Source organism: Falco cherrug, chromosome 15 (assembly GCF_023634085.1).
Source record: "Falco cherrug isolate bFalChe1 chromosome 15, bFalChe1.pri, whole genome shotgun sequence".
NCBI classification, from domain to species: Eukaryota; Metazoa; Chordata; class Aves; order Falconiformes; family Falconidae; genus Falco; species Falco cherrug.
The window spans coordinates 2266863-2279347 of NC_073711.1; the positions used below are offsets into that span (position 1 = coordinate 2266863).

The 12485-nt window shown below is 42.5% G+C and overlaps 1 long non-coding RNA gene across 1 annotated transcript in view; it reads left to right on the top strand.

Annotated features, from left to right (window-relative positions):
• Positions 1-11348, top strand: part of LOC114016611 (uncharacterized) — a 56610-nt gene extending 45262 nt beyond the window's left edge. The window contains exon 3 of the long non-coding RNA XR_003561155.2: positions 11217-11348. This is a non-coding gene — a long non-coding RNA (uncharacterized LOC114016611). The remainder of the gene's footprint in view (positions 1-11216) is intronic.
• Positions 11349-12485: the final 1137 nt, after the last annotated feature.

Genomic DNA, 12485 nt, shown 5'->3' on the forward strand with positions numbered 1-12485 from the left:
ATCATCACCATCATTAAGCTCTGGACAATCAAAACACTCCCTAACATCCAGGGCTACCCACCACCTCTCCTTCCTTCTGAAGAGTTTATAGCCATCTATTGCAGCATTCCAGTCATGCGAGTCATCCCTCCATGTTTCCATGATGGCAACTATGTCATAGTTTTCCTGCTACACAGTGGCTTCCAGGCTTCCAGCTCCTCCTGTTTGTTGCCCATGCTGCGTGCACTGGTGTAAATGCACTTCATTTGGGCTGTTGAGCCCATCACCTTTTTTGGGTGAGAAGCTCAAATTCCTACATGACCATTCTCAGGTGCTTCCATGGTTTCTAACACATCAGTAACCCTTGTGTGTTTGCCACCACATGGATCTCCATCTCCTACCTCAACTGAGACAGCAGAACGAAGGACCCTGCTAACACATCATCCTTCAAACACTGGTGTGCTGCCCTCAGGCTTATCTCTAGCGAGCCTGGTTTTATCCCTTTCCCCCTTCAAATCTAGTGTAAAGCTCTTTCAATGAACCCTGCTAACTCCTGACAAAGATCCTCTTTTCCCATCAAGACAGGTGTACCCCATCTGACCAGGCCTGGTGCCATGTAAACCAACCCATGCTCAAAAAACCCCAGACTTGAGGCTTTTATTTTTACTAATTGAAACATACAATTAATAATCTGTCTCACAACAGAAACTCAGGGTGGACCTCAATAATTCACTTTATTCTCTCCATATGACCCTGAAGTCAGAGGAGCAAGAAGCAGAAAGAAATCCCATCCATTTTAGAGCTGACAGAGGGGCTGTGATTCTACCTCCAGCTGTTGGTGTGTGGCTGGCACTTCACTGGGGGCTGGCACCCCTTGCAGGTAACTGAAATAACTCCAGCAACTTCTGGAGATGTGGCTAGCCAGGCTCAGGAAGCCAACCCTCTACGCTCATGCCTCCTTGGATACAGCAGAAAAGAGCTGGTTCAAGAAAAGAAAACCATAATAAAATCCAACTAACTAAACAAAAGAGATCTGGTAGAACATCTTCCAGCACATGATTGTTTCCTATGGCATGTTGCCTAATGCTCTGCTAGTAATCCTAAGTATGATAGATGAAGTTTGATGTGCACAGTGACTGAGAAAAATGGCTGGCTGTCAGAACATCAGCAGCCAAGACAACAGCTATGTTTATTGACTTCCAAATTGCAATATAATCTTAGTTATTGGTAAACCAAGTGATACTCTCTGTGGAAGCATAGCTAATGGCCTTATAGAAGGGATGGCAGCTCAGCTTCATACTGATCATGCATATTAAACTGTCACTGTAACACATTGATGTATTGCTGTACCCTTTTTTTAAGAACTGATGTTCTTTTCCCTGTCTTTAAATTGCTTTGGTTTGAGATCTTATAGCCAAAAGCAATCAACAGATAAAATCCACAAATGTGCATATGAGAAAATAAAGATATAATAGGAGAGTAAGAAATTATTCACACTAATGGAAATAATAGAATTACTAAAGGGAGTATCAACTTTAGGATTCTGAGGTTCAACAGCAAGGCTAATCTTATGTAAGTTTTTCTTCCTTTTCCATCTCTGCAGACTTTCTAATGTAGGTAATTATATACTTACCTTAATTGAAGTTAGTCTTCCCTTGAGCATGAGGTTGGACTAGATGACCTCCAAAGGTGCCTTCCAACCTTTTTTTCTTTCTATTCTTCTATTTTATAAGCAGAATAACTGACACAGAGACTGAAAGCCTTACACTCATAGTAAATTAACAGGAAACACAGAACAGAATTCAGATCAGATGCTGACATGATGTCCCTCTGCGTGGGAGGAACATAGCGAGGAGTGGCAACAAGGGGGCTGTGTCACACCTGCCCAAACTGGGGAGGGAAGCAGAAGTGGGTGGAGGTGGCTGTGGCCACTGGGATGACACGATCACCTTTTTCTGGCTGTGGGGCAGCACCCAGACCATGCACTAAGTGCCACCAAGGTCACCTGAATTTACAAAGACTACACACCTAGTGCTCCAGATCCTGGAGGCACGTGAGGAACATTAACATCTGAAATTTCATTTTTGTTTGCTACCATAAAAGTCAAGCTGAAGATCTTGAAAATGTGATCAGGATGGAAATAATATAAGATGGTCTGCTTGAGCCTGCAGAGATCCTGGAAGTCGTGAAGTTTTCACCTCTGGGAGATGCCACAGACAGGTTAATTGCCATCAGTCAGAGCCTGTGTCACCAGCTTGGTGAATGGAATTAAGGTTCATCCAAGCCCAGCGTGCTCTTTTCTGTGCTCCCAGTGGCACCTCTACTTCTGAAAGCTGTATCTGTGGTGAGTGGCTGCAGACACACTGTGGGGTCCAGCTCAGCCCCAAGCTTCTTATCAGGGAATCCATGTGTCCTAAAACACACGTGAGAAGGAGCAGAGGACAGTGGATGTGTGCCATCAAGGCAGGGCAGTGCTTCCAGCACGTGGATGTGAGTGGATGTCTGTGGCTGTCACCTGGAGACAGAAGTCTGCCTGCATAGTGTTAAGCAATACCTTAATTATGGGCAAACTGGAGATGTGAGCATAACTAACAGGTTAAATAGGATAAACTAAGGTAACTCAGGTTACTTTGGTCACTAAACTTTTATTTCCTTAAGGAGTTACAAATAGCTCAGAAAGCTGCCTAGAAGAAAAGCAATACAGCCCACTACAGAAATCTTTCTGTGAATTAAAAAAAACCTAAGAAAGGAGAAAGGACTTCAAAATTTCCCAGATCGAGAGTCTCAACAGGAGAAATAGTAGTAAAAGTCTAAATTATATCAAGACTGTTTAATTCATGGACTCTCAATGAAGAATGATATCTGAAATACATAGATAATTTATTTTCTTAAAATTGTACTAGGTCAGCATTTGTGTAGGCAAAAGAAAAACTTTAGGCTTCCATTTAGAAAACAAATAATAAAATTGAATAAGATGTCAGCTGGGCAATTATCTACAGTTTAATGAGAGCTCACTGTAAGTTCTTACACAGATTTATTTATTCCCATGCTGGGATGTTTCCGTCAGATTGCACAAGCACTCCTGGAGAAATTGTAGAAAGGAAGATAATTTGGATCTTATTTGCAATCTTGTATACAAATAGCCTGGGCAGTCTAAAACTTTTGTTCAGGAAAGTATTTTGTTTGATTTTACAAAACACATCGGTAGCAAATTATAAATGTTACCAAAGCATTCTCACTGCACTGAATTTTTTGCTGGAATGAGAAACGTTAAGTTCTCCTTGCAAAGGGATTTCTTAGGGACAGGTAATTGCCAAATAGTTCCCAAAGCCATAACCGGGTAGATTCTAGCATCTGAGATGTACTAAGCATTGAAGCATTTATGAGGGAGGTAATTAGGTGTTTCGTGAACAAAAAATAGAAAATGAGAAATCCACAGCTGAGGTGCAAACTGTTAAGTGCTCTGTTTTGTACATGCATGATCTTGTGAAAGGAAGGTTGATGAAGAAAGAAGGAACATCAGTGTCATATGACTTTGAACATCCTAGTAAGAGGATTTAAGATTTATGATATTTTTTTACTTCACTCAGTACAGTTTTGTTTCAAAATGATCATACTGCCTTCCTCTGAGGCTCCTAAGCTACATTCACTAAAGATGCGTGTGGCATAGTTCACGGTGCACAGTGTACCCTGTAGCACGCTAGGAATAATTTATCCATGGACTGGCTTAGGCGAAGCTCTTTGCTTTCGAAATGTTAAGTGAAACAAATGTTACAGACTAGCTTTATTATACAGACCCTGAAATCTGAACAAAATAAAGAACTGCTTTTCATCCATATGGGAAGAAACTTTATTGGATTTTTCCTCAACTTTGTTTTGTTCTTAGTTAAAATCTTCATCCATGGACTGAAAGGTCATTTTTCTGTGCTTTGCTGCATCTTTTTGTTTTTCATTTAAACCTTGTAGAGAATTGACTGAGCTAGGATGGTCCAGGAAAATGAAATACAACCTCTAGACTTAGGCTCGCTCTGCTGATGAGCAATTGAATTGCTGTGGCCTTTGAAGTATCTAGCTTGGGCTAGCAGAAGAGAGAAAAGAGGAAAGATTTATACTAAAAACAAACTGGAAAGAATTTGCTTTGCAGTGTTGGGTCAGATACATGCTGCTGGTCTGGCAATGCTAATTAAATTCTGAGTCAGCCATATTTTGTTGATATAGACTATGTTATAGCCTCCATCTTCTTCTAGAAGGCATATGGTGTCATTAGCATGACAAAGTAGTAGTGACACAGATAAGTGTAAAGAAGAATAATTCTGCACTTAAGTGTCAGTGCTAGATTTTCTGTTATGTATCTTATTAAGATTAAAAAAACCCAAAACCCAAGGACTGTCTTTCGTGAGTCTTTCTCCATATTTTTTTCTGTTTGCCTGCTGGTATCTTACACATTCATCCCACTGCTAACATAGCAATCACTGATGTGAGCACCCACCTAATTCTTCTGAAGCTTTTACCATAGGCAGTTACGAGCACTCCTGCCTGTTCCAGAAAGATTGGCTGAGTAACAGCATGGTAAATAGTGGGATGTACGTGCCAAAGTTCCCTAAGCCGAACTATCTGGGTGTTTATTGTGTTTCCCTCCTGAGATTTCATACTTAAGAAAAAGTGTGGGAAAAGTGAGAAATGGGAGTTGTTAGTAAGTGTTTCTTTTCTGACATAGAAGTATAAACCAGTTCTTATGAACTGGAATGCCATTATTCAGGGGCAACAAGGTTCTGCTTGTGAGTAGGTGATGCAACGGGCTTTTCAAACCAATTTATTGTCTTGTATTGAGGACAGTAGTGCCAGACCAGCAATGGATGAGTAAACATGACAGGTTTGCAAATGATAGGACAGACCTGTATCTCATAAACACTTTCTGTTTTACAGTTATCGGTGACACTACAAGTGCCAGCCAGGTGGCTGCTGTTTTCTTCACCTTGCATGGGTTTTTTGTCCAAGGGCAGGAAAGAGGCCTGTGCTTCTTCACACTATGGACTTTGTCACTACTTGGTAGCTAAGAGCAAAAAGAGTTGCTGGACAAATGGCCCTCTGTCAAGTTTGCTTCTAGATTGTCCTTGAAGTACTTTATAAGACAACCACATATTATGTTTCCAGTTCAGTGTAGAGAAACATTCATGATTAATCTACCCACATACCAGCTTTAAGAGGTGTTCAGTTGGCACTAGGCAGGACTTCATCATTGGACAGTATTGTCCAACAGGCTGATCAAAAGATGAATGGGTTACACCATCCTTCACCGCTTCTTCCATTGTTCCTCAGTTAAAGCAATCTTGTGACACTTCCTTTAACAACAAGACAGCCCTGAGCACAGCACATTACAGAGTAATGTGCTTGGCCTTTAGGGTTCCTATGGGTGTGGGGTGCACAAGAATAAAACCAGCCGATCCTTTCACATGAGGCTGGGACTATTGGAGCAAGACTGGCCAGGCCACATGAAACCAGAGTGATGGTAACCAGTATGGATGGATGTGAGGATTCTTCCAGTGCTGGACTGCCCTACATGGGCTGGTACTGGTATCTGCAGATTCTCAGGCAGATCTAGGCAAAGGGCAGCAGAGAGCGGAGAGAGGATTGGAGCCATTGTCATGCCCGGGGGAAACTGCTGTTGCTAAGGTCATTATTTCCCTCCCTAAGGTCTCCCTTTCCCTCCCTTCATCCTTCTTCAATATTTTTCCCAGCTTACTTCTGGAAGCTATTTTGACTGTACTAGCAGTGAACAGAGATAGCATGGATGTTCTGGGCTGATATTTCTTGGAAAGGTAACCTAGCAAAGCACATTGCAGCTTAGAACGAGTGTACACTGGAACAGGCTCATGGGCTTCAGAAAGATCAGGAAGTCCCAATGGAAGAAGGTATGAGCTGGCAGTCCTTAGAGACAGAAGGAGAAACATACATTCAGTTTGCTTTCCCTTGAAGTTTGCCATTGTCCCTATACATAAAACCACCAAAGATTTCACTGGACTCTTATATTTCAAATGTGTAAGTACAAAGTCATCTTGCTGTCATTTGCTATCACTCATTGAGTTTAAGCACTCCACACATTGCTGCTGACAAATAACCTGCAATTGTTCATCTTTGTTCCCTAGGGTGCTTTCCCTGACAATGGGATGACTCAACTCAGTAATGTTGACTAGATAAGCACATGATTTCACAATAAAATAATCAGTCACTTTTTTTAAAAGGGCAAATTTATGCAGCCATTTGGAAGAAAAGAGCAAAGTGCAGCCTAAAATTCCTTTTATTTACAGTGAGAAATGAAGCGTGAGTAAGTTGATTAGAACTGTAATTAAACAAGAGAGTCAAATCCACAGATATGCACAACATACAGGAGAAGGCTCTTGGAGACACAGCAAAGAAGAATCCTAAAGTATTTTTTCTACTGCAAGCCCTAGGGACATCCCTCCTTCATTTGATCTCTAACAAAAGCTGTCTCCAAAACCCCCTCTTTTTACCCTTGAATAAAAACTGGGCCTCAGGAAGAGATCTAGCTAATTTTCTCACTAAAAAGATACTGCATACATAGTGCATGCATAGATACTAAAATTTGAGCTTCATTACAAATGGCAAAACCCCCCAATTTTCTAAGTATGGCAGGCGAAAACCCCAGAGGAGATTCTGTCTGCAGCCAAGTAAAGCTTGAGCTTGGCTCCAGTCCTGAATTATATCCCTTTCTGTCATTCGCCCAACACCATCTCAGTTCTCCATACGCTGTAACATCCTAATATCATCCTACATTTAAGTACCATCCCTGCTCTCCTTCCCTGCATTATACAGTTCTTGGCAAGTTTTCAATAGCTTTCCTAACCCACATCCAAATTCACTCTGATAGGTTTCAGTAGCTTGCTGAGAGGCAGATAATCCACCCTTTGTCACTATGGGTTGAGTCCTGTCTCAAAAAAAGAACAACTCAATTTCATCAAAGAAAAATAGTTAGGAATAAATTTGCCACTGCTAACAGGCTTGACTGGGTCAGAGCTTTGTATGCTGGAACAAAGAGTTTAAGACCCTGCAACATGTCAGTATTGCAAAGAATATTCTAGTCAGTGTCTCTGCCATACATATCGCTTGGATTTTGTTAGATCATGTCTTACACTAGAGACAAAGTACCTGCTCTGCTTTGGATCTAATTCAAGAGGATCTCTTTTTTTTATTGTATAAGTGGTCTCGGTGTCCCTAACTGTTTCCAGATGTAGCAAGACAGCCAAATTCAGCCCTTGGATAACCTAGTGCGATGCCAAGGGGAAGACAGCTAATTCCCATCTCAGTCACTGATTCATTCTTGCAGAGCTTTAATCCAACTGGGAGCCTAGTGTGCAATGGAAGCTGTTAAAAAAAGAAGTTCCAGGAAACAACTTTCCCACTTCCCCGCAGGGCAAGGGAGGGTAGCACTGTGTCCTTAGGGAAGCCCAGGATCTGTGATGTTTGAAGGCTGAGGGGCTTTATTCTTCACAGAGATAGACACATACTGCAAAACATTATCTACAGAGATTTGTTTTAAACTGTAAACACATCTGCTTTGGCCTTGCTCAGCCTTCTCTCACGGTCCCATTCCATGAATGTTCACGCAAGTGAGTTCTCAGTAACCTGGCTTTTTGTAAAAGTCAGATTTATAGATGTTTTCTCTAAGTTCAGGCAGCAAGTAAATTTTATTTGTGTATGCCTTATGATGTTCAGGGAGAATGTTTCTATTCAGAGGGCAGAAAAAATGTCTCTTAATTGGAAGACCATTAAAAAACAAGTGCAGCTCAAATTGCAAGGCAATACACAAGAAGAATCTTGTAGAATAATTTAAAAAAAAAAAATGCATCTGAGAAACATCACAACCTGCTCCTAGCGATCCACTAGAAAAGAGAAGAAACTTCACTGTATTAACTATTTGTTATGCAAGTATTCAGTTTGGTTCCAAGAGCAACAAACCGGATGAAACTGTGTTCATCAGTTAGCTTCCTAAACTCTGCTGGAAATGAACATAAGTGTCAGGTGATTTCATCAGTTGTTATGATGACATTTTATTTGCTTTCCATTAAAAACATCTAGCCACAGCAACTGCAAAGGAAAACAAACCAAAACACTCTACTGAACATTTCCTCACCTTACATCTCTAGTGATTTTCCATCTCTGCAAGTGATGCTTTAACTCACTAAACCCCTTCTGACTCTAAGCAGATTGGAGGTGCTGTCCCACAGCCCCATCACAGTGTGGCTAGCAGATTATTAGTCTGAAGCAAAGCAACACAGCCGGGGAGTCTAAAAATACCAGGGACACCTGAGTTGCTCCCCTTGATTGTGCTGAATTTAGCAGAGGAGAGGGATGGTCTCTGCATGCAGATTGCTTGGTGCCTGCTTGTAGTCACAACCTTTTCTGCGGTGTAAAACCTTTTGAAGGGGCTAGACTGGATTTTTTAATTACTTTAGTAGTATCACCTCAGAGGCAGCACATGTTGTGCTAGTCCTGCAACTCCTTCAGTAGTACAAGGGATGAACTAATTGTGTTTTGTGAAGTGTATCTGTTGATGTTCTGTGATGTGTAAAGCATAACTGCAGTACGGCATCGGCAACCGGGTGTTAAGAACCACTGGACTTGACCCAGACGCATGGCACTAAGATCATCCCTGTCTAGGGGATGTCAGCAGAAGGTGTAAGAAATGGTATAGATTTTTTCTGTGAGGTATCTTCCAAACCTTCAGGGGAAACTCATTAGTTGCATACTACTGAGTCTCTTAGCAGAGGCTGTAATTATAATGACGCTGGAACTCATCACGTAAGGACCCAGACACCACCGCATGATGTCTAAACTCACTTTAAAAAATTTCCACCGAAGGGCCCTTTAGAATAAGGACAGTTCCAAGGGTTAAAGTCAAATCTGCAGGAGTCCATACCTAGTTCTACTTTCAGGCTTCACGGCAGCCTCATATTGCCTGAATTAAGCTACTTTTAAATTTTTTTTCTCCGGGAAGATACTTCAAAATCTATTTGTGACAGTCAAAATTCGAAAATATAGGCAAAAATCTGTGCTCCCTAAGGCTATTTCTTGAGACAGCTATTTCCTGAGTATCATTAAAGTGAGAAAAACAAACTCTGAAGGCCAAATTCATGCCTGGTGTCATTCAACTGACCTTAGTACCAGTGCATCAGCAATGGACTTGGCCATGTACATACATTAAGCTCTCTGCTTACAAAGTGACAGAATCCAGCGTCTGGGCATGACTGCGTGCATAGTGAGTGGAACTGGTTATTGAATTGTATCTAAACCCACCATCTCCATGTATTTTTGGCACTATTCTCTTTTATAACACTTGTAAACGAGGCTTCCTTTTCAACCTCCCTTGGCACTCCTACTCCAGGAGCTTAGCGCTGTGGTTATCTAGTAATGCCCCTTCCCATCCTTCCCTCAGGAAAAATGGCACAATAAATGGCTTTTTTCTCAAATGTTTCTCAGACAAAATGTAATTTTCATCAGCATTATGCAAGATTTCACTGTTTTGTTGATAGGAAATGATTGTGGTAGACTTCAGCTGCCTGTTAAACACTTCCAAAATGGTGTGACTAATTAGTGTCTAATGAAAATGACACTTCCTTAAATGAGTGACTAATAAAAATGAGAGTACAGGAATTGCTTGGTGTGGGACACACCATACCTACATTTTAGCTTACCTTTCCCTGCAAACTGCAGATCTTCAAACTCGTCTCCAGATTGCAAAATAATTTTAGAGAGCCACTCCTCTATCAGTAGAAAGCCTATCAGTAACCAGACTGATTTGATGTCTAAGGGTAGCACCACTGAAATCAAGTCCGATGGTGGCCTTAATATGAATGGGAGAATCAATGTCAATGTAAGGAACTCAGAGCAAGATCAAAAGAATTACAAGTTCTGGCAGTACAAGGGGATTTCTATAACAAATGTGATTTAAAATGACAGAAAAAAAAATCTGTAGTCTGAAGATGCTGTGAGCTGTACTTAGAAGTTCAATCAAGGCTGTGACATTGTCTTGGCGGCCTTGTACAAGCCACTTACTGCTCTGTGTCAGTTTTCTTTATCCATCAGATGGGGTTTTAACACACTGGGTGCCCCTTGTGATCCAGTGAAGGACAGTCAAAAGACTCTGTCCAAGAAAAATATTCACTGAAGCCACTCTTCTAACGGGTGCAGGGCTGATCTCTTCGGATGTGTCTGCAGAGCACACCAGTGCCAGAAGCAGGGTACTACTAATGCTTGGTGGGGCTCTGCCTGGCTCAGTACACATTCTGAGGTACTTCAGCAGCAAATGGTGCTGCTGTGAGTTGTATGGATATACTTACAACAAACTTTGTAAAGGAGAGGCCTTCAGGAATTCATTTTGCTCAGTTGAGATGCTGCAGCCCTTCAAGGGAACATGCTGCATTGTAGTGACACGTCCTCCTTGTTCCAATCGAACACAGCAACTCTTGTAAGACGCAGGGGTTACTGATGAGTCCACCTCATATTTTAAAAGTACTTTGCTGGTACCTGGAAAATCCAGCTGTTTCTTTCACTGCTCTGCCTACAGTTTACCACAGCAGCCATGCTAGTTCTTATTCTGGAGGGAATGCTCTGATGGAGCTCGCGCAGTGGAGTTTGGATTTTTTTTAAAGCTAACGCAGTGGAGTTTGATTTTTTTGAAGCATTCCAGCTGGTTCCAGCTGATTAATTGTATGAAACACAGCTCAACCTTGTCTTAGCAAAGTGTCTGATCAAACTGACTTTTCTAAATATCATCTTTGAAAACAAGAAAGCAGAGCAAGACAGAACAAAAGAAGCTGGTGGACAGGCAACATAGCCTGTCTTTAAATCCTATTCATCATTGATCCGTGTGGTTTTAAGATCCTTTTTTATGATTTCACCCTGCTCCCCAAGTACACTCAAAATTTATTTGCTAAGCTCAACTCTGTGGCCTAGTTCTCTGTTAGTTGCTCTCTTTTGACACCTGCCTTTGCTTCACCTCCTCAGATTCAGTCAGTGCACATTTCTGGTAGAAGATGAGAGGGAGCAAGTTCAGTGTTGGACAGCATCTCCCCCCATTATAACGTACCTACAATAAAGGTGGGCTAGAATTGCGTTTGCTTTCAAATTTCTCACAGATTAAGCTGAATCAATGTTTCTCCACTGTGACCATTTGCCAGCCTCAGAAACTCAGTTCTGCTCTGTGCTTTGCTCTACAGGAAAGCTCACTGGAAGAAGTCGGCACCCTTTATTCCTTGAGATTCCTGCTTGAAACTGATCTCTGTGGCGTAATAATTACTTTGGGAGTAAGCTGGGAAGATGATGGCATCTGGCTGAGAAATATATCTATTACTCCATGTTGTCCACTCATGTCAACGTGCTTATTTCTTCCCTCGGTTTTTATTTCTTGCCTTCTGTGTGTGAACATAGCTTTGGGAAGAGGAGGAAGAAGTGGTGCTATTATACAGGCATGTTGCGTAGCACTGTAGTCTCCTTCAGTGATCCCCACCCAGTTTATTATTAACATTCTAAATTATCATCATCCCTCTGCAAACCCCAGGAGACGCTACTGGGACAAGAAAATGACTTTGAACTGATGTGCAGCGCAAATGCAAATCCCTAATGAGTGCTGCCCCCAATAATTGCGGTGGAGCTGCCTGTGTGCAGGTGCCGCTTCGGCAATTACACCACCTGCGTGTCTCATTTCACCTTGCAGTGAAGCAGCGTGGGTTTATATAAGCAGTAAAATCATGGAGTCGCTTATGTCCAGGAGCATCCTACAACAGGTGTAAGGACCGCAGTGCTGGCGGACAGGATTTCCACAGCGTCTGTGGGGGGGCTGTCCGGCCCCCTACACCTTGGGCTTCCCACCCGCTGAGGGACTGTAAGAGCATCCCTGCCGTCCCCTTTTTCCTGCTCACCTTGCCTCTAACTAACATTATTTTAATAGGCTCCATAAGGTGTTGGAGTGCCTTTTCTCGCTGGCATCTGTAACAAACACTTGACGGACACGTTACACTATCGTCGTCCATCATGTAACAGTTAAAACCCGTACATTCTGGGGCTTGATACAAGGTCACCCTCCTGAGGCGAGTTCCTCAGCACACGCAGGGCCTGGCTGGCGCCGAGCCTGGGCCTGGGCAGGGCCCGCGACAGGCATTGCAGAGGCGGCAGCAGGTGAATAGTAATGACAGCAGCTCTTCGGGATCAAGCTCGGGTGTCCACGAGGGACGGCATTATGCTTTGAAATCAAAATATACGGAAAAACTATTACTAGTAATCTAGTTCTGTCGCGCGACTGTACGAGCTATTAACGTGGTCAAAATCCCCAACCCCCTTTCGTGAGTGGGGAATGCGATTAGCCTGCTGCCCATCAAGGGCAGCGCTGATGGCCGCACACACTGAGGGGAAAAAGGTGGGTTTTTTCCAGAGAGATCCCCGAGAGCTCCGCGTACCCGCCGCCGGGGAACAGGGCAGAGCGGGGCTGG